This window comes from Petromyzon marinus, unplaced genomic scaffold, assembly GCF_048934315.1.
Source record: "Petromyzon marinus isolate PM22_M1 ecotype Great Lakes invasive population unplaced genomic scaffold, UKy_Petmar_22M1.pri1.0 PM_G_Scaffold_62, whole genome shotgun sequence".
NCBI classification, from domain to species: domain Eukaryota; kingdom Metazoa; phylum Chordata; class Hyperoartia; order Petromyzontiformes; family Petromyzontidae; genus Petromyzon; species Petromyzon marinus.
Window position 1 is genome coordinate 336825 of NW_027423016.1, and position 23041 is coordinate 359865.

At 48.3% G+C, this 23041-nt stretch overlaps 1 long non-coding RNA gene across 2 annotated transcripts; it reads left to right on the plus strand.

Moving 5' to 3' along the window:
- Positions 1–436: 436 nt before the first annotated feature.
- Positions 437–18817, plus strand: LOC142919824 (uncharacterized). 2 transcript variants are annotated; one of them, XR_012938505.1, is made up of 4 exons: positions 437–541; positions 6282–6403; positions 6730–6798; positions 18204–18817. It is a non-coding gene; the product is annotated as an uncharacterized LOC142919824 (long non-coding RNA). The 2 variants fall into 2 exon arrangements; XR_012938506.1 differs by having other exon boundaries at positions 6733–6798.
- The last annotated feature ends 4224 nt before the right edge of the window (positions 18818–23041 follow it).

A 23041-nucleotide genomic window follows, 5' to 3' on the forward strand; every position in this document is an offset into this window, starting at 1 on the left:
TGTCCACGTTGTAGTTGCTGAGCTCACGCACGCAAGGGTCTCTGTTCAAGAGATGGAGCAATGGAAAATGTATCTAAATCAACTTAAACTCCATCCCTGATTGTGACGTCACCACTCAGCATGACCTCATCGGTGTGAAACGCCGTTGGGAGGTGTGCCTCGCTAGTGACGTCATGTCACCAAGGTATTCACCCCACCCCCGTCCACCGCGCCCTTGATCGTGACGTCACCTCTGCTTGGTCACTGCCGATATCTGTTCCTGTACATTCCTTATTTGGGCAAAGCTACGCCCAGTGACTGGCGGCTCATTAACATAATGAGTTCGTGAAAGCCGTCGCGAGTTGATTGGGACGGGTTCAGCACCCACGCCCCCATCCCTCGACATATGGCCCGAGCTCATTAACATAATTTTATTCAGTTACGGAGCCGCTCGTGCTAGGGGAGTGTCTTGTACCCCGGACGTGACGTCATATCACCTGCTGCCGCGCGACGTCACGAGGTAACAGGAAGCGTTCGTTTCGCTCTTCCACTGAAATCCGAGGTGAGAAATTATTATCGTGTTGGTGGTCGTGGTTGTTGTGGTGGTTGTTGTGGTGGTGGTTGTTGTTTACCAAGGTAGAGCCTCGCTCTCTCTCTCAGGGATGTCAGTTGAGTAGCAGCGAGCATGGGAATCGATGTCCAGGTTGGAACTTTACAACGCGGGGCCTAGCCACGCGGGGCCTTGCCTCCTGCCCTCGCCTGATCGCGTTTGCTTCAATTATCTCGCTTAGTTGAGCAATCTTTGTAAGAAAGTAATCTACCAGGCTATGCGTTTATTGTGTGTTGATCGACTCTCTGTGTTGCATTGCATTACATTTCAAAAATTTTACTCAGTTTCTTTGATTAAGTGTGCTTTTGATTTAAAGCTTTCTTGACTGCAGGGATTCATATTCTTGGTTCTTTCGGTAAAGTCACCACCACGTAGAAGGGAAACAATAAAATAATAAAAATATCAAACAATAAAATTCTCACGACGTTTCGACTGCAAGACGAGCAATCATCATCAGGTGTGAAAACCACAGCAAGAACATTTTCTTGCTGTGGTTTCTTGCTGTGGTTTTCACACCTAATGATGATTGCTTGTGGTGCAGTCGAAACGTCGTAAGAATTTTATTGTTTAATATTTTAATTATTTTATTGTTTCCCCTTCTACGTGGTGACTTTACCGAAAGAACCAAGAATATAAGTGTGCTTTCTCTCTCTCTGCGTGTACTCGTGTTATTATTATTTCCTGCAGTCACCAAAGTTCCAAATCTCTCATTGACACAAGGCCGTAATTATAATATATTATAATAATTATAATATATATTGGTGGGGGACATATCCCCCCACAATAATCAAACATGCTCAAAATGTCTCCCCCAATTTATTGCTATAAAAATATTATTTAAAATAATAATTGCTATGCTATGTTAATAAAAACAATTTGCTAAACCTTGGCCACAAAATGTGGACTTGTCTTCATGTAACAATGTGTAGATTTGTGTTTGTATGATTGCGTTGTACTTTATGAATCCCTAATCTCTGCCATTACATACTATGAAACAAGAAAAGTTAAAAAATAAACAACAGAGCAATGTAATACAATACAATATTATACAATATTGTATCAAATAATACAAATTCCATCCCATGTGTTAGTGAAATTTTTCAATATTTTAAAAATTAGTTTTCAAATTTAGATTTTCTTTCTGGGGGGGGGAGACCCCAGAGCCCCTGGTAGATTTGTTCCCCCCCCAATGTTGACTCCATGGCTACGGCCTTGCATTGACTCGCGGATTTCTCTAAACCCCTCCCCTCTCTCTCTCTGCACCCCTCTCTCTCTATTTAAGGCCTCGACACAGAGGCGTTGTTTCTCTGTGTGCCTACAGTGAGGGAGAAAAGTATTTGATCCCCTGCTGATTTTGTACGTTTGCCCACTGACAAGGAAATGATCAGTCTATAATTTTAATGTTAGGTTTATTTGAACAGTGAGAGACAGAATAACAACAAGAAAATCCAGAGAAACGCATGTCAAAATATTATAAAATGATTCGCATTTTAATGAGGGAAATAAGTATTTGACCCCCTCTCAATCAGAAAGATTTCTGGCTCCCAGGTGTCTTTTATACAGGTAACGAGCTGAGATTAGGAGCACACTCGTAAAGGGAGTGCTCCTAATCTCAGCTTGTTACCTGTATGAAAGACACCTGTCCACAGAAGCAATCAATCAATCAGATCCCAAACTCTCCACCATGGCCAAGACCAAAGAGCTCTCCAAGGATGTCAGGGACAAGATTGTAGACCTACACAAGGCTGGAATGGGCCACAAGACCATTGCCAAGCAGCTTGGTGAGAAGGTGACAACAGTTGGTGCGATTATTCGCAAATGGAAGAAACGCAAAAAAACTGTCAATCTCCTTCGGCCTGGGGCTCCATGCAAGATCTCGCCTCGGGGAGTTGCAATGATCATGAGAACGGTGAGGAATCAGCCCAGAACTACACGGGTGGATCTTGTCAATGATCTCAAGGCAGCTGGGACCATAGTCACCAAGAAAACAATTGATAACACACTTCACCGTGAAGGACTGAAATCCTGCAGCGCCTGCAAGGTTCCCCTGCTCAAGAAAGCACATATATATGCCCGTCTAAAGTTTGCCAATGAACATCTGAATGATTCAGAGGACAACTGGGTGAAAGTGTTTTGGTCGGATTAGACCAAAATGGAGGTCTTTGGCATCAACTCAACTCGCCGTGTTTGGAGGAGGAAGAATGCTGCCTATGACCCCAAGAACACCATCCCCACCGTCAAACATGGAGGTGGAAACATACTTTGGGGTGTTTTTCTGCTAAGGGGACAGGACAACTTCACCGCATCAAAGGGACGATGGACGGGGCCATGTACCGTCAAATCTTGGGTGAGAACCTCCTTCCCTCAGCCAGGGCATTGAAAATGGATGGTGGATGGGTATTCCAGCATGACAATGACCCAAAACACACAGCCAAGGCAACAAAGGAGTGGCTCAAGAAGAAGCACATTAAGGTCCTGGGGTTGCCTAGCCAGTCTCCAGACCTTAATCCCATAGGAAATCTGGAGGGAGCTGAAGGTTCGAGTTGACAAACGTCAGCATCGAAACCTTAATGACTTGGAGAAGATCTGCAAAGAGGAGTGGGACAAAATCCCTCCTGAGATGTGTGCAAACCTGGTGGCCAACTATAAGAAACGTCTGACCTCTGTGATTGCCAACAAAGGTTTTGCCACCAAGTACTAAGTCATGTTTTGCAGAGGGGTCAAATACTTTTTTCCCTCATTAAAATGCAAATAAATTTATAACATTTTTGACATGCGTTTATCTGGATTTTTTTGTTGTTATTCTGTCTCTCACTGTTCAAATAAACCTTCCATTAAAATTATAGACTGATCATTTCTTTGTCATTGGGCAAACGTACAAAATCAGCAGGGGATCAAATACTTTTTTCCCTCACTGTATGTGTGTATCTCTCTCTGTGTGTCTCTGTGTTCTATCTCTCTCTGTCTGTGTGTCTCCTTGTCTGTGTTTTGTCTCTCTTTCAAATTGAGCAATCTTTGGAAGAACGTTATCAACAAGGTGGGGTGTTGACTCTTATGTTGGCCGACTCTCTGTGTTGTATTGCATTACATTTCTATTCTAGATTTAAAGCTTTCGTGACTGCTAGGATCCATACGCTTTGCTTCTATTGGGTAAAGTCACGTAGGTAAAAAATAAAATAACAAAAATCACGACGTTTCGGCCACAACACAAGCGGCCTTCATCAGGTGAAGGGACGAGACTGTCTGGAGGACAGCGCTGGAGTGGAAAAAGCCACGCGCAGATCACGACCTTTAAGCTGTGTGAGAAGAAACAAAGCACCTTGACAAAGGAATTAGCATATAATTTAGCATTGAAATGGCTCATTGAAATAGATAAGTTAAAGTATACACATCCGCAGAGGCACCCCTTGACAAAGGAATTAGCATAGAATTTAGCATTGAAATAGCTGAATGATTAGCTTGTAACTGGTCACAGAAATAGCTATGTTAAAGTCAGAGCATATACATTCACTGAGGCACCTAGTACAAATCAAACAGGAGAATTTAGCGAAACACAACCACGCTCAGACCGCGGACCTTTAAACTTTGTGCGAGCAAACATGGTGTCCTGACAAAGAAATTAGCAAAGAAAAATTAGCATTTGATTGGCCGATTTTAGAAAAGAGGTGTTGTACGTGCCGGTGGACTTGCCGTTTGGCGCGGGAGGGGGGGGGGGAGAGTTTACCTATTGATGGTGTGAAAAGGGAATTTATAAGAGCTGCGAAAGTTTGGGGTACCACTACTTGAAAAATATACTGTACCATTGAAATTAGTTTAATGTTTAGTTCGATTTAGAACATCTTTCCAATGGTTGCTAAATTTGAAACCATCTCGGTTGAAATTGTGTCTGTGTTTGTAGATCTGAATTGCCTCGTGAACAAATCTCTGATAAAAACCCGTGGGTTTGCAAAGAACCTTGGTATCGGAGAAAATGATATCGTGATCACCCACAGCGTTGTAACAGTGATCAGCCACGGCAGAAGAATTCGTTTTGCCGTGTTTCAAATCTGATTTGTGCTCGCGGATTCGGTCAGAGACATGTCGCTTTGTCTCCCCGATATAGCAATCACCGCAGGTACAACTCAATTTGTAAACCCCGGGGTACTGTAAGTCAGGAATGACATCCTTCACGGATGGGATCAGATCACGAATTTTGTGTACTGTATTGAACCGAACCTGGATCTTGTGTTTGTTTAGAATTTTGGAAATCTTTTTAGTAACGCCTGCTATATATGGTAGTGTGATGGTTTTGACCGGAGTATCAAGTTGTTGTTTCTGTATGGAGGGAGAAACAGCTTGGCGGATTATACGGTCAGAGTAACCATTCCTTTTGAGGGCCAGGTGTACATGTTTTAATTCACTGGTCAGGTGGTGTTCGTCCGAAATGCAATGAGCCTTATGGTATAAAGTTTTGATGAGATAATTATTTTGGGCTGGGTGGTGGTGGAAATCAGGTTTCAAGTAGGAATCTGTGTGGGTGGGTTTCCTGTAGACAGAATGCCCCAATGAGCCATCAGGTCTCCTCTCAAACAGAACATCTAAGAATGGTAGCTTGCCATCTTTCTCCACTTCCATGGTGAATTTGATGGCGGGATGTTTGGAATTGATGTGGTGTAGGAAAAGGTTCAAAGCTGGGAGGCCATGTGGCCAAATGACGAAAGTGTCATCCACATATCTCTTCCACAGGGAAGGTCTGAGGGTGGAAGTCTGGATGGCGTCTGATTCAAATTTCTCCATGAAAATATTGGCTATCACTGGTGATAAGGGGGATCCCATGGGGGTACCCTCATTTTGTTTGTAGGAGCCATTCCAAGTAAAGTAGGTATTGTTGAGGCAGTGCCTAACCAGTGCAGGTGTGTCGGGGTCTAGTCCATGTTGGACCAAATTTTCAATTATTTCAATGGTATCAGGTACTGGGACCTTGGTGAACAAAGAGACCACATCGAAGCTGACAAGGATATCGTCAGGGGACAGTACAACATCTTTGACCTACGTGACTTTACCCTTTGAACCAAAGAGTATGGATCCTTGCAGTCACGAAAGCTTTAAATCTAGAAGTGTACACACACACACACTGTACACACACACAGTGCACACACACACAGTGTACACACACACACACTGTACACACACACAGTGTACACACATAGTGTACACACACACAGTGTACACACACACAGTACACACACACACAGTATACACAGACACACAGTGTATACACACACAGTGTACACACACACACAGTGTATACACAATAATGTCCACGTTGTTGTAGCTGAGCCCACACACCCAAGGGAGGGAACAATGTAAAATGAATCTAAATCAACTTAAACTCCAACCCCGCTCTGTGACGTCACCACTCTGCATTACCTCATCGGCGTGAAACGCCAGGGTGAGGTGTACCTTGCTAGTGACGTCATGTCACCAAGGTATTCCACCGCGCTCTTGAGCGTGACGTCACCTCCGCTTGGGTCACTGCCGATTGCGTTCCAGTGCCAATCCTTATTTGGGCAAAGCTACGCCCAGTGACTGGCGGCTCATTAGCATAATGTGTTCGTTAAAGCCGTCACGAGTTTATTGCGACGGGTTCATTGCCCACGACATATGGGACATGTTACATTAACATAATTTATTCATTCTCTAATTTATTCAGTTACGGAGCGGCTCATTGTGGGAGGAGCGTGTTTCGTACCCCAGATGTGACGTCATGTCACCTGCTGCCGGGTGACGTCACGAGGTAGCAGGAAACTAACGCTTCCTGCACTGAAATCCGAGGTGAGAAATTATCATTGCGATTGTGGTTGTTGTGGTTGTCGTGGTGGTGGTGGTTGTGGTGGTGGTTGTTGTTGTTAACCAAGGTAGAGCCTCGCTCTCTCTCGTAGGGATGTCAGTTGAGTAGCAGCGAGCATTGGAATCGATGTCCAGGTTGGAACTTTACAACGCGGGGCCTAGCCACGCGGGGCCCTGCCTCCTGCCCTCGCCTGATTGCGTTCACTTTAATTATCTCGCTTAAGTTTAATTTGTCTTCACCCGGCTCGCCACTTTGTAACTTTGTTTTATTGTAAATATTCACGCAGTTTTGATTTTCGTTCTTTTGTTAGCAGGCCAAGCCCGCTTGAGCTGCTATACCACTCTTGTTATCAGAAGCGACCTGCCCACAACAACACAAGGTGAGGCTTTGTCAACGTGTGTGAATGTTTTGACTGAAAACTTTGGTGACTGCAGGAATTAATATTCTTGGTTCTTTCGGTAAAGTCACGTAGATAGAAAATTAAATAAAAATAGCAATACAATAAATAAATAATTGTGAATAAAGCAAAAAAACTCACGTCATTTTGATCGCAACACAAATGGTCTTTATTTAATGTAATTCTATTATCTGTTATTGTTATTTTCTATCTACGTAACTTTAATGAAAGAAACAAGAATACGTGTGTCAATGTCTATCGGTCAAAGACACTCAGCGGAGAGACGCGCAAACTCCAAATATACAGCAGGTGTCAGGGTCGGGATCGAACCCACGACTTCCTGTATACCAGGTGAGGTAGTTAACATCTCACCACGGAGAGAGACACGCAAACTCCAGTTAGCCTCGGCTATGTTCGTTGATCCTCAATTAATTACTTGGTGCAGTGAGGAAGCATTAATGCTGAGCAGATGAAGGTGGCCAGGCATGATTCTAGACACGCCACCGCCTGTTTACCCAGTGACAGTGTACAGTTTGTGTTTGCAGTAACGTCTATTAACTCTGTCGAACACGGAGGTTTTATCATAACAGTAGTTTATTTTTGTTTTCCTCTGGAACTCTTTATAATAATGGAAACAGGAGGTGAACACAGCACACACATTCAGCTGAAGTGGGAACTGTTCATCCCAGCATTCAAGGACATCTGAGCCTGGATTCACACCTCTAAGTTGCGATTGAACGTTAATTTATGCATTTCTGCCTAACACAAATAATATTGTTTTCAACACCCTTTGCTATGTCAGCTGAATTTAGCTCTCATAAATATTCCTTTTGTAGCCAGACAGCTGAAATTGTGTGCTCGGAGTTTTTGGTGAACATTCATTTTGAAGATACGAGGGCTTCCAGGCATGTTTATAACCATTTGCCCTCTCATTGTGTGCCATAACAGTCCGTGTGATGAATTTGGGACACTTTTCCACTATATCATGAATATGTGAATAAGTATAGACGTGTAAGTCACGTGTTACTGTGTGTATATGCTTTCCTCTGTGCATCGATACTGAAGTGTAGATAGTGTGGATATTATTTTTTTCTGTCTGCAGCTGACGCTTCCTCTGCAGAATTGGTCTGATGGAGCAAATGCACTCAGCGCAGCTCGGTAGGGCAAGTCAACAATGCGACCGGTGTGCATACAGCACGGACCGGACTGGAAATTTGACAGAGCACCAGAGAACACACACGGGAGAGAAACCCTTCAAGTGCACTGTGTGTGGGAAGGCGTTTTCACATTCATCTACTCTTGTAGCACACCAGAGAACACACACGGGAGAGAAACCCTTCAAGTGCAGTGTGTGCATGAAGGCGTTTTCACATTCATCTACTCTTGTAGCACACCAGAGAACACACACGGGAGAGAAACCCTTCAAGTGCAGTGTGTGCATGAAGGCGTTTCCACGTTCATCTCTTCTTGTAGAACACCAGAGAACACACACGGGAGAGAAACCCTTCAAGTGCAGTATGTGCGTGAAGGCGTTTGCACATTCATCTACTCTTGTAGTACACCAGAGAACACACACAGGAGAGAAACCCTTCAGGTGCACTCCGTGCGGGATAACGTTTGCACAGCAACAACAACTTCAAGTACACCAGAGAACACAGAAGCATCAGAAGATCCACAAGGAGTGGAGTCTGAAATCAGCTTGTGAAAGTCAAAGTGCCACCATGAGCCCATCCCTCATGAAACAAGAACCGGAAGAAAATCCCAGCTTGGACACTTTTAAAGGTATCGGGGTGAAACATGAAGAGGTGATGGTGAAATGTGAAGAAGTGAAGAGCAAAGGAGTGAAGGTGAAATGTGAAGATGAAGATTCAACTCCAAAATGGGACCTTCACATTGACAGAGGCAACGTGAAGCAGGAGGAGATTTCTGACTGTGAGGCAGAGCGAGGCAACTCCCAGCAGTTTGTGGAAGTGGAGGTGTGGGTGGACTTCCTCCGAGACAATCCAAAGTCAAGTGGAGACCCGGTAGATGTGTAAACTTTGCGTTTTGATAATTGTGTTTTTTTATTTTATTTTGGGCACCATTATAATATATGCCACAGGACCCGCACGAGCTTAATCCGGTACTGTCCGGGATATCGTTCCAGTGCCCAACCAGGCTGTTGAAAACACCGTGAGTGGATATTCTTAGCTCTTTCGGTAAAGTCACGTTGAAGGGAAACAAAATAATAAAATATATATAAAACAATAAAAATTCTCATGACGTTTCGACCATAACACAAACGGTCGTCTTCAGGTGTGTCGAAACGTCGTGAGAATTTATATTTTTTATATATATTTATTTTATTGTTTCCCTTCAACATGACTTTACCGGAAGAGCTAAGAATATGAATTACTGCAATCACAAAAGCTTTAAATCAAAATTTAACCGCGAGTAGAGTTGAGGGTGACGGTGGAGGGCGCGAAGGGGGCGAGAGATGCCGATGGGCGGCGAGGGGGTCATCCGAGAGGATGCCCAGTGGGGAGATCAAGCAATGAAATCGCTCCACGTGTCAGGCGCTGGGTGGATCACCGCACAGCGGCATCGTGGGAGGTGGCGACGGCACGGGGGAGGTCTCTACCCGCTAGTGGATTGACCGTGGCTGATGGTGACGACGACGATGGATGTTGCTCACTCAACTCTGCGACGTACGAAACGCCGGAGACGCACGGCGATGTGCGGGGTGTTCAGCGGCACGGTGGAGCCGATGGCCTCCTTGCAGCCGCTGTACAGCTGACGCACGACGTGGAGCAGGGCAGGGAGCACGCTGTCCACTATGTCCTGGCAGCTGCCGCTCAGCTGACCCATAGCCTGCAGTAGAGCAGGGAGCACGCTGTCCACTATGTCCTGGCACTGGTGAACATCGGTCCCCAGGTGGCGACCGCTGCCGGTGGAGAGACGTCCTTCACGAGTCCCGAGTAGTTGTTGATCGTGGTGGTGGTGGTGGTGGTGTTGGAGCCGTTGATGTTCGAACCCCCACGCCGAGATCCTCCGAGGAGTTCCACCACTGGCTGCGATAGCAGCAGAACCAAAGTGAGCACAGCCGTGAAGATCGCCACGCTGGTGGTGGTGGCGAAGTACTCCGCAGACCTCGAAGTGGAGGAGCGCCGTGGGGCAAGGTGGTTGCCTCTCCCGGAGCCGACTCCACTCTGGTCGCTCCAATGGATGCACCTTTGTCACAGGCCTTTAATGACAAGAATGTGAAGTTGGACACTCAGTTCCTAGGTTAAACCTGCATGGTTAGAGCGGCCAGTTTTTGTGGACCTGTGGGTTGGGTAGATCTCGAACCAGGAGCGAGAGCCAATAAGCTCCCAAGCATTCACTCGGTTTTAAAATCCATTTATATGGTGCTTGCTTAATCGCCTCTGGCAATTCGGAGTTTTGTATCTCGTCTCAAACACTTGAAGAGCATCCCCAAGTAGCAGCTGCCCCTGTGTGGCACAAGGTGGTGGCCCTGCACCGGCCTGCATGTGGACAAGAGCCTGTCAGTAGGGGGCGATGATTGATGTGGCATCTTAGTTGTGGAGTTTGTAGGTAATGTTTAGAATTTGAGCAATTTTGACCCAGACGCCAGCATGCAATGGCCTACTCGTTTTGAATGACAATACAATAGCACGTTGTACATACACTGTTAAGCAGACGGTGCGTATTTTTAAAAATAGCTTCATGTTAATGCGATGTAACCTGATGCAGTATATTTCAGTGCAGTAATTCAATTTTGTTAATATGCCTGTCAATAATTTAGAATTAATACTTGTCTGATTGTGTGCGTACATGTAACATTTTGTCTGTAAGGGTCAAACATTGAATAAGTGATGTTAGGACAAAGTGTGTGTTATGGAAGTAACCTGTACAGCTTACTCAGGTGAGACTCATTGTTATTGTGATACAGGTCAAAGGGTATTTTTGTTTTTCGATTTAAAGCTTTCGTGACTGCAAGGATTCATCTTCTTTGGTTCTTTAGGTAAAGTCACCACGTAGAATGAGAATAAAATAATAAATTGATCAAATAAAATCACGCAATAAAATTCTCACGACGTTTCGGCCACAACACAAGTGGCCTTCATCAGGTGAAGGGATGAGACTGGAGGAAAGAACCAAACAAGGGTATTTTTGTGTTTTCAGGAAGCATCTCCCTCTGGAGCAACTCATTGTCTTTGAAATAGGGAGAACACTCGGATCATTAATCAGTTACGTGGCATACCACTCAAAGGTTACACGTAGAGGAGGTTCATTCTCTGCAACACGAATTGTAGTTTTGTATTACGTGTTGACGTAGATTTTGTCGAACTAGGACATAGTTCATAGTTCATTTATTTGGTATAGCCCTGTGAGCCATTCGGCTCTTGAATCGGGTGCAACCGCAACAAACAAAAACATGAACAAGAAAATATCTTACAGTGGTTATGTGACTGTGCAAACAGAAAATACAGGAAAAAAATATCAAAATATTCCTAAAATAGCACCGTACACCAATGCTGTGTGCAAAAATCCCAGTGGGATGCAAGTCAAATAACAACAACAACCACAAGACAACTAAGATTAAGGCCATCAGTCTAACTCCGTACTACTATAAACAAAAACATGGCCAAAACAAAAAAAAACTTTTCGAAAATCACCAAAATAAAAGCCATGAATCCAATGTAACAGTGATCATAGGGACTGTGACCGAATTTTTAACAATAAACTACATAAATAAATTATAACACCAAAATCTAGACCCATATTTTAGGCCACTGAATAGCAGTGGCAGCTAGGGTTGTACAACTCCTCTAGAGCAGTTTTGAGTGAAGATCTCATAGGTAGTGATTCAAGTTGCAGTTTATTGGCAATAGCATTCCAGACCCTGGGGGCATCAATAGCAAAGGACCTTCCTCCAGTTTTTGTACGGCAATAGGGAATGTGAAGCTGGTAAATGAGCGAAGACCTGAGGTCATATTTGTTCTTTGAAACAGAGAGGAGATCCAGTAGGTAGTCTGCGGAATTTTTTGTAAGGACATCGTGAATAAATAAGATCTGGTGCACAAGCCGTCGAACATTAAGAGATGTTAAGTTTGACTCAATGTAGAGATCACAGTGGTGAGTCCTATATGGGCAGTTCAATGCAAATCTTAAGGCCGAGTGATAGATGGAATTAAGCTTCTTCAGTACAGTACTTGGGGCTGATTTATACACGATGTCACAGTAGTCAAGTAGAGGCAGTATGGTAGCTTTTATCAATTCCAAACGGAACATTGGGGGGAAGCAGTGCTTGTGTCGATACAGAAAACCAATTTTTATTTTTGTCTTTTTACCAATATAATCAATGTGATCTTCAAAACTAAGTTTTGAATCCAGGATGACCCCAAGATACTTATAGATCTTGACTTGCTCTATTTGATAATTATTCAAGGAATGTAATTGGGGAAAAATAACTTCCTGCTTTAGTCCCGGAGAGAAGCATAGCACCTTGGTTTTGGAGGTATTCAGGACTAGTTTAAGAGAAACTAGCTGATGTTGTAGTTTGTTGAAATCACCCTGGAGCTTAGCAATCACGTCATCCGGAGAGCGGCCAGCAGTAATCAGTATCGTGTCATCTGCAAAAAGATTTACCCTGGAATGATCCAGTTCAGTGCCCAAGTCATTGACATAAAGAGAGAGCAAGAGGGGGCCGAGGATGGAACCCTGTGGAACCCCTTTTGTTATCTTAACACTGTTTGACCTCCAACCATCTGTGAATACAGTTTGGGTGCGAGAAAAGAGGTAATTTTTTAACCATTGTACTGTGTTCTCGGAAAAACCGAGGCAACTTAGTTTACTAAGCAGGGTGTTGTGGTCAACTGTATCAAAAGCTTTGGACAGGTCAAGAAAAAGACAGACACAGTACTGCTTATTATCAAGGCTATTGTAAATTTGATTCAAAGAGTCTAATGCAGCAGATGTGGTGCTGTATTTTTTCCGGAACCCAGATTGTTTTAGATGTAGTAGATTGTTGGTGGACAGGAAACTGCTAATTTGGTAGTTCAATAATTTTTCAAAAATTTTCATCAATGGGGACAAAATTGAGATAGGTCGGTAGTTATTGGGATCATCTTTAGGGCCCCCTTTGTGAAGTGGGCGGACATAGGAATGTTTCCATTCTAGAGGAACTGATGCTTCTTTGATGGACAGGTTGAAAATATGGGCTATAGGTTTGTATATTAGGTGACCAACAGTAGAGCAAAGACGGGAAAACTATCTGCTCCGGTAGAGGAGGACCCTTTGAGGTAGGACAGTTGTTTCAGAACATTACTTTCGTGGATTGGTTGGAAACTAAATTCGTTTAATGTTTGGACAGGGGTGTAGGAATTTGCAGGAGCAGGGGTGACTCCCAATACATTATCAAAAAGATTACCAGCTTCAGAAAAATGAAGGTTAAAATTGTCAACTATTTTTTTGGGATCTGAAAAATATTCCCCATTTCGGTGAAGCTCAACGGGCAGATTTTCTGTTTTGGATGCCTTTTCGATAGATTTGATTGTTTTCCAAAAAATCCTGGCATTTCCATGTGATTCCAGGAGAGTGGAGGAAAAATAGGCATTTTTTGCATGCCGTATTTTTTACGCATCTATTCCTTAAAATCCTGTTTTCTAGCCAGTCATTTACCAAATTACTTTTCTGAGCACATGCCCAAGCCTTGTCCCTAGTTTTCATGAGCTTTGTAATCAAAGGATCATACCATGGTGGGCGGTTGCCTTTAGTTTTAAATCTAACCAACGGAGCATGTTTGTTAAGAATTTGGAGAAATGTGTACCTGAAAGTCTCCCAAGCCGTAGTCAGGTTGGGTATATCACAGACCTTATCAATATCCGAGTGAAGCACATCATTTGTAAATGCCTGAGTGCTGAAGTGCCTCAAAGAGTGCTTCTCAACAATTTTAGGGGGGCTTTGGGTCTGGCTGATGATCTCACACCAAAAATGAAGGAGTGATCACTAAGGTTATTACCCAGAACACCAGTCAGTGCGAAATTGTGAGGGGCATTTGTCAATAGGACGTCAAGCAGAGTTGACTGTCCCGGATTTTTTAGGTTGGGTCTTGTGGGGACATTTATTAATTGAAACAAGTTAAATTCATTTGTAAAATTTGTGGCCACGGCCGGCAGGTTTAGCCAATTCCAATTTAGATCACCCACTAAAATTATTTCACCTTTAGGGAGGCCCCCAAAAAGCTCTCTCAGTGCCGATGCAGCTTCAACATCCTTCCCACAAGGCGGTCTATAGCAGCACACTACCAATATCTGTTGATTATTTGGGAGAGTTATTCTGAGAGCCAGACCTTCAAAGCAACATTTTTTAAACAAAGAGTGAGCTGGTGAACATGCAATAGTGTTACGAACATAGATGGCAATTCCACCTCCTTTAGATCCTCAGTCAAGCCGAAAAAGGTTGTAGTTTTCAATCGTAATCTGCAAGTTATTGACGGCAGGAGTGAGAAATGTTTCTGTTAGGCAAAAAATGTCCGGATCAAGATTTGCCACTTCTAGTTTTAGTTGACTTAATTTAATCACAAGCCCTCTGATGTTGATATGTAGAACACCAACACCTTTCCTGCCAGAAAAATCTACAGAATTATACGAGCTCTTTTCATTTGGGCCTGGATGAAGCTCAATACCACCCAGGAATAAGAAATGTAGAATTAACAGTTTGCATAAGTATTTTCTGTGAAAGGATGAAGAGCGGCGAACCTTGGACGAATAGCAGCAGCTCGCAGATGGTGTTATTTTTAAGAGCAAAATGAAGTTTGGAAGGAGTGCTGGTGAAGTAATGGGACAAAGATAGGGTTTAAAAGGATACAATGATGGAGTGTAGAAGTGTCTATGAGCTGTTTCATTTGCAGGTGTAGTGGCAAATCGAGCAACAAGTATTGACGCAAAATAACGAGGGTAGCCGTTTGTAGAGTTGAGTGTGACACTAGATATGGCCGGGAGGGACAGCAGTAGGACACACAGCAGGAGAATTGCCATCTCTAAAATATCCGGGGTATACACAGATTTACACACAAGTGGAATAGAAAAATATATATACTTGTAGGCCGAGCGTGAGAAAAACGTCTTGCCGCACTCGTCACACATGCACGGCTTCTCGCCCATGTGCTAGGGTTTAACAGCGCCCACCCCCCTCTCCCAGACAGCAGATTCTTGGCTGTTGTGGGCTCGGCTGAACCTCTTGCACCGCCTCCTTTCCCCGCCGCAGGATGGTGCTCGAGTTAGCCCTTTTGAGCTCAGCCCACGACTGGAATGTCGTTTCTTGGCCTGCTCCACGTGAATGAGTTAGCTGCGGGGTTCGCCACGGTGTGAAACATCAGCTGAGCGTCAGCACGCTCCAGGTACCACTGTCAGTGGCAGGTGGGTAGGCCTCCCAGCAGGTGGGTAGGCCTCCCAGCGGCAGGTGGGTAGGTCTCCCAGCGGCAGGTGGGTAGGCCTCCCAGCAGGTGGGTAGGCCTCTCCAGCAGGTGGGTAGGCCTCCCAGCAGCAGGTGGGTAGGCCTCCCAGCAGGTGGGTAGGCCTCCCAGCGGCAGGTGGGTAGGCCTCTCCAGCAGGTGGGTAGGCCTCCCAGCGGCAGGTGGATAGGCCTCTCCAGCAGGTGGGTAGGCCTCCCAGCGGCAGGTGGGTAGGCCTCTCCAGCAGGTGGGTAGGCCTCTCCAGCGGCAGGTGGGTAGGCCTCCCGGTAGGTGGGTAAGCCTCCCAGCGGCAGGTGGGTAGGCCTCTCCAGCGGCAGGTGGGTAGGCCTCTCCAGCGGCAGGTGGGTAGGCCTCCCAGCGGCAGGTGGGTAGGCCTCTCCAGCAGGTGGGTAGGCCTCTCCAGCAGCAGGTGGGTGGGCCTCCCAGCAGGTGGGTAGGCCTCCCAGCAGGTAGGTAGGCCTCCCAGCGGCAGGTGGGTAGGCCTCCCAGCAGGTGGGTAGGCCTCTCCGGGGCACAGTGTGGTGAGCAGTGTGTGTGAACAGTGTGTGTGAACAGTGTGGTGAGCAGTGTGTGTGAACAGTGTGTGTGAACAGAGTGGTGAGCGTTTGTGGTGAGTGTGGTGAGTGTGGTGTGGTGAGTGTGTGGTGAGTGTAGTGTGGTGTTTGTGAGTGTGGTGTGTGTGTGGTGAGTGTGTGGTGAGTGTGTGGTGTGTGTGGTGTGTGTTTGTGGTGAGTGTGGTGTGTGTGTGTGGTGAGTGTGTGGTGAGTGAGTGTGGTGTGTGTGGTGAGTGTGTGTGGTGAGTGTGTGGTGAGCGTTTGTGGTAAGTGTGTGGTGAGTGTGTGGTGTGTGTGGTGTGTGTTTGTGGTGAGTGTGTGGTGTGTGTGTGGTGTGTGTGTGGTGAGTGTGTGGTGAGTGTGTGGTGAGTGTGTGTGGTGTGGTGTGTGTGGTGAGTGTGTGGTGAGCGTTTGTGGTGAGCGTGGTGAGTGAGTGTGGTGTGTGTGGTGTGTGTTTGTGGTGAATGTGGTGTGTGTGGTGTGTGTGTGGTGAGTGTGGTGTGTGTGGTGAGCGTGGTGAGCGTGGTGAGTGTGGTGAGCGTGTGTGTGGTGAGTGTGGTGAGTGTGGTGTGGGGTGTGGTAGTGGTGTGGGGTGTGGTGGTGGTGTGGGGTGTGGTAGTGGTGGTGTAGCGTGTGGTGGTTTGGGGTGTGGTGGTGTGGGGTGTAGGGGAGGTGGTGTGTTGTGGTGGGGTGGGGGAGGTGGTGTGGGGTGTAGGGGAGGTGGTGTGGGTGTGGTGGTGTGGTAGTGGTGGTGTGGTGGTGGTGGTGTGGGATGTGGTGGTGGTGTGGGGTGTGGTGGTGTAGGATGTGGTGGTGGTGGTGGTGTGGGGTGTGGTGGTGGTGTGGGGTGTGGTGGTGGTGGTGTGGTGGGGTGTGGTGGGGTGTGGTAGTGGTGGTGGTGGTGGTGTGGGGTGTGGTGGTGGTGTGGGGTGTGGTAGTGGTGGTGGTGGTGTGGTGGTGGTGTGGGGTGTGGTGGTGGTGGTGTGGGGTGTGGTGGTGGTGGTGTGGGGTATGGTGGTGGTGGTGTGGTGGTGGTGTGGGGTGTGGTAGTGGTGGTGTGGGGTGTGGTGGTGTGGGGTGTGGTGGTGGTGGTGTAGGGGAGGTGGTGGTGGTGGTGTGGGGTGTGGTGGTGGTGGTGTGGTGGTGGTGGTGGTGTGGGGTGTGGTGGTGGTGGTGTGGTGGTGGTGGTGGTGGTGTGGAGTGTATGGGTGGTGGTGTTCTTTGTGTTTGAGCGGGGAATGTTTTCTCGTGCCAGGACGTACTTCTGTGGACCGCCGTTCGCTTCGTTGGGATTTCGATTTGACGATTCTGGTGGTTTGGTTGTGGTGGTGGTGGTGGTGAGTTTGAATGGTTTTAAGATCGCTAACTTGGTTGAACACAGGCACATAGTGTAGAATTGTTGTTAGATTGTTGAATGTGCGTAAAGTGTGTTTTGGTGTTACCTCGGGATATTCATAATGAATGGTCATTCAGTCCATGCTTATTTAATCCATTTAAAATGCAGTTAGACTGCAGTTGTTACGTTGCATCATGGATATGTTGGTTAATATCTGATGCGGAAAGTGACTGATGGATACAGCAGACTAGGCCAAATTTGTGGATTCACCGCGAATTCTCAGATTTTGACGTGAATTAACAACTCGTGGATTTTCGCCTCCTCGGCCAAAATGTGTAAATCTAACAACAGTGAAACCAACATTGGCGTTCTTGAAAATCCACCTGGCCGCCCCTACAGTGGAGCAATGGCATTTGTTTTACTGATTGTCCGTGTCGGGCGGTGGTGGTGGAGGGTTACGACACATTAACAATAACGCGAACTAACCCCCAAAAACATTCACGAATAATGCTGCTTGCGAAAAGCCTACGCGTTACACGAGTTGCATTTGTTTACAATGTGTGGGCAGAGTTTGATGCCGGTGGGGCGTGGCTCTGCTATCCACGTTGTGGGCCTGGTCTTCTGCGGCGTTCAGCAGGAATTGTCATCACCGATTTGGTCGTTTAGCGCTACACGTTTTAGTTTTTTCGTTTGCAAACTCGAGCGAACTCTGCAGAGACCCCGAGTTGGATTTCCTTGCTCACGGCCCAAAAACAGTGTGACAATTATACTCTTTGGTTCTATTCGATAAAGTCACGTAGGTAAAAAAATAAAAACAACAAAAATCTAGAAGTGTGACAATTATATGAACCGGTCGTGGGCCTCCCCGAGATCGACTCCGCCTAAAAGTAGTACCTTGTGGGACGTGTAAAACATCACCGCTGGGGAGACAAAGGGGTGCCGGCCGTGGTTTCTGGCCACCCACCCCCCTCGTGTACCACAGTGCCGGTAGCCTTCGTAGGTGCTGCTGCTCGCCACTAACAGCGCTTGCCCCCGACAGCCTGTTCGAGGCTGCACGGGGGATCTTTGGCGGTGGCGGCGGTGCAGGAGGTGTGCGCAGGAGGCCGAACGGCGTCCGGAGGAGTGAGGAGACGCGACCCGCGGAGAGCTTCCATGGAGAGAGGCGGGAGCGGGGCGAGGGAGAGAGGGGGCCAAGGAACGGGGCGAGGGAGGCCTGAGGGAGAGCATCGAAGGGGGGCGGACGAATGGCAGCGAGGGACCGGGGCTCGCTTCGAGGGGCACAGGAACTTGGCGGAACCGGGGAGCGGGAGGGGAAGAGGGGAGAGAGAGATGGGGAGGCAGGAGTCGAGGGGCGGAGACGTGGCGAGCGGGAGGCAGCGAGACCTGACGGCGTGGGGGATGCAGCGAGAGAGAGAGAGATCGCCATCAGAGCAATTTCATGCAACGATTTTTAAGGGAGAGGTTAGGGGCGCACAGTTCGGAAGGAGCGAGAGAGACGACGGGGCTGGAAGAGTCGAGGGGCAAAGACGTGGCGAGAGAGAGGCAAAGAGACGGGGAGGCGAGGGCACGGCAGGAAGAGAGAGAGAGACATCAGAGGGCGCCTCACCTTCAGCGACTTGTGAGCGAGAGGTTAGGGGGGTTCAGTTGGGAAGGAGGGAGAGAGACGGGGGGGCAGGGAGGGAGAGAGACGGGGGGGCAGGGAGGGAGAGAGACGGGGGGGCAGGGAGGGAGAGAGATGGGGGGCCAGGGAGGGAGAGAGCGAGGTGCGGTGGGGGGCTTCGATCTACGATCCTTGAGGGACAGTTTACCCCAATTGGGTGAAGAGAGAGGGGGGAAGGGAGACAGGAAGTAGTGGGAGAGTAGCGTGGGGGCGTGGACAGCAGGACGGAAGATAAATTAGCAGGTCCTTGCAGGGTGGGCTGGTAGGAACATTGGATTTTTTTTTACACCCAACAGCACGAGATTTCACTTCTAAAGTATTGAAAGGGGACGGATGGACGGACGGACGGACACATTAATCTATTGCAGGCTGGTACACTCAGTTTACAACTTCGTTCCTACCAGTAATAATAACGTAATCAACCTGACCTTGCGTTGTGTTTTGACCATCTGTGTTGCATTATATGGTTTCCAAATCTTGCTATACTCTGTTTGATTTATCTTCTTTGGTTCTGTAGTGTTGTAAGGACGAGCAGACTTCTTTAGGAGGCACACTCTGTTTATTGTATTATTTCCTTATACAATGCTTAACACACACAGAGGGATATTCGGTCCCCTCACCCGATACCCTAGGGAGGTACAGCCTCCGGACCTGGCGGGACTCACACGTCTACCGCTAACCTCCTTGATACCTAAGGAGGTACAACCTCCGGACTTGGCGGGACTCACACGTCTACCGCTAACCTAGTCCTCCGGCTAGGACCTAGGGGAGGCTATCTGACCCACCGCTGGCCCGGTGGGTCCTGACCACTGGGTATGCCGAGCCTTAGCCCTTAGAAGGGCTGAAGGGCTGGTCCAGGGTCCTAGCTAGGCTTCAGCCCAGTCTTCTATCTTCGTGCGGGGAGAGAACTCCCCGAGGTCCGTTGGGTCACCCGTCTTATACCCCTTCGTGGCCAGGTAGAACCAATCATACATTCCCACGTGGAACCGTCTGATTGGTTCGCACCAAACCCTGGCCACGATCCGTTTCACCTCGACTGACCCCAACCGTTGTACCCAGGGGTAATGCTGCACTGCCCTGGTGGCAATGCAGGTTACGCAACAGCGCGTAGTTAACACCTCTACATCACCCCCTCCTTCGGAAGCTCCAGCCGTCCCGGCTGCAACAATGAGAAACTCCGAAATTATCAATGGTAGAAGAATTGTGAGTGTGCCTCACGAACAACAAGAACAATTAAACCACTATAAATACCCCCCTTAACAACATAACGTATGTACAAGGCACTAGACATGCCAAAAAAAACATAACAACCGGCGAGATTTCGCGCGCGTGCGTTTCGCGGGGCCATCGTAGGGGATGGCAGGCTTTGTCGGCGGCACAAGGGAAGGAGGAGGATGAGCCAGAGCATCCGGTGGGCCTTTAGGCATCTCCACGGGGACACCTGCTGCTCCACGGTCCATTGAGGCCGAACGTGGCCTGCATGGAGCCGTCACTCCCGCGTCATCTGCAGGAGGAATGACACGCCTGCGCTGTGGGTTAGGCACCAACGGGGCAACATCCGGCTCGTCGGACGCGTCGCACACTCGGCCCCCATGTCGTGTGTGTTGTGGAGGGACGCGTGGCGTGACGAAGGGTTTTAACCGAGAGGGGTGAACGCACCAGCGACGCCGTCCCCAGCTAATTTTAACATATTGGGGACGCAGGACTTCCACTACCTCAACCGGGCCTCGCCATGGTCTGAGGAGTTTGGCCGACGTGGACACCGGCACCTGGGGGCAGTGGAGCCATGCCCTGTCTCCCGGTGGCCACCGATGCGTGTACGACCGAGGGTCCCGCAGTCGCAAATTCGCCCGTTGGCGGGAAGCCGAATTTTCAATGGCGGCCTCCCGTGCCTCGGCCAACTTACGGAGGTTGAATCGCAAGTGGTCAACGAGCTTTGACTTTTGCGGTGGCTGTTCGATTTCCAGCCGAACGTCGGCGGGAGGAAAGGCATCCCTGCCGTACATTAGAAAGAACGGGGAAAATCCCGTCGCCGCGTGAGGTGCCATACGGTATGCGGTGAGGACCCCCGGAACCTGCAAGTCCCAATCGAGGTGGGATTCATCGACCTGATGGCATAACATAGCGGTGAGAGTTCTATGAAGGCGCTCCACCATGCCGTCGGTCTGGGGATGGTAGGGCGAAGTGCGCACTTTCTTAGTGCCCAACAGGCGGCACACATCAGTCAGCAAGGCTCCTGAAAAATTTCTTCCCTGATCGGTCAGCAACCGTTCTGGTGCGCCCTTGTCCAGGACGTAGCCTTGAACAAAGGCGTCCACAACGGCCGCCGCCGACTGGTTGGGGAGGGCCCAGGCCATAGGCCACCGTGTAAAATACTCTACCCCAACCAGAAGGTACTTATTACCCCGTGGCGTAGTAGGAAAAGGGCCCAAAATATCGAGAGCCACCAACTCATTTATACGAGAGACCGAAATGGGTTGCAGGGGTGGACATGCCGGTTTAGCCGGCGGTTTACGTTGCGCACAATGGGTGCACCCCAGCAAAATGTCAGTGACGTCGCGCAGCATGCCCGGCCAGAAAAATTGCAACCGCAACAACCCAATGGTCTTATGAACACCCAGGTGCAATAAACGCTCATGCGCCGCCCATACGGCCTTGCATCGCAAGGCGGATGGTACGACGATTTTATGTTGACACGAGTCAGCATCCCAATGCATCAACAAGCCGCGCTTCATGACAAATGAATTAAATTTGCCCTGTCTTGGAACCGCATTATTCGCGTGGCGACGCAACCTCAATAACGACATGTCCTCGCCCTGGTGCCGACCCCATTTGGTCAAAGTTAGCCCCAGCAAATCGTCACTGGCCATTGGATCTGCGTGATCCAACATCGGCGCTGAGGCGGCGGGAAGTGCGGCTGACACCGTTGTGAGAGGCGCGACCTGCGCAGGCAGTGGCGGCTTACAATGGCCCGAGCCCAAAAAACACGCACATTTTTGAGCCGGCGGAAGGCGAGACAACGCATCGGCATTCGTGTGTTGTGCACCCCTACGGTAAGTGACATTGAAATCGTAGTCCTGAAGGACTTCGAGCCACCGAGAAAGCTGCCCGGACGGTTGGTCAACCCGCAGAGCGTACTGTAAAGCCGAATGATCAGATCGCACGGTAAAATGCTGACCATACAGGTACGGCCTGTATTGCTGAATAAAAAACACAATGGCCAGCAGCTCACGTCTGGTCACACAGTATCTTTATTCAGCAAGAGACAAGACTCTGCTACCATAGGCAACAGCCCTTTCAATGCCATCAACTTTTTGGGACAGAACACCCCCAATCCCCGTATTGCTAGCGTCGGTGTCCAACACGAATGGCACGGAAAAATCGGGGTACGCAAGGGACGGTGCCATCACGAACGCGTTCCGCAAGGAGTCGAACGCAGCCTGTTCTGCGTCCCCCCAATGAAACGCCACCCCTTTTGACGTAAGGGCGTGGAGCGGCTTGGCAATCGTCGCGAAGCCAGCAACAAACCGGCGGTAGTACGACGCAAAACCAATAAAACTACGAACATCGCCCGCAGATGTAGGGGTCGGCCAATGTTGAACACATTTTGTTTTTTCAAGGTCGGTAGAGATGCCCGAGCGGCTAACTATGTGGCCCAGATAGCGCACAGACTCACGCAGAAGGTGACACTTCTGCGGCTTGAATTTCAAGTTAGCGGCCCGCATTTTCAAGAAGACAGCACGCAACCGTTCGATGTGTTCGCCGAACGTGCGGCTAAAGACGATGACGTCGTCAAGATAAATGAGACATGAGTCCCACTGGAGCCCAGCGAGGACCAGCTCCATGAGCCTCTGGAACGTCGCTGGGGCCGAGTGGAGACCCATGGGCAATCTATTAAACTCGAAAAGGCCCTGTGGTGTCCGAAAAGCAGTCTTAGGTTTTGACGATTCGTCGAGGGGGAGTTGCCAAAACCCCGACAGAAGGTCCAAGGTGGAGAAATAGTGCGCCCCTGCCAGGGCATCCAATGACTCGTCCATACGAGGAAGAGGGTAGGCGTCCGCTACCGAGATTTTATTTAGGCACCGAAAATCAACGCAAAAACGGAGACTACCATCGTGCTTTTTGACCAGCACTATTGGAGCACCCCAGGGACTAGTGGAGGGAGAAATTATATCGGCCTTCAGCATGTCATCCACAGCCGATTTAACATGCTGTTT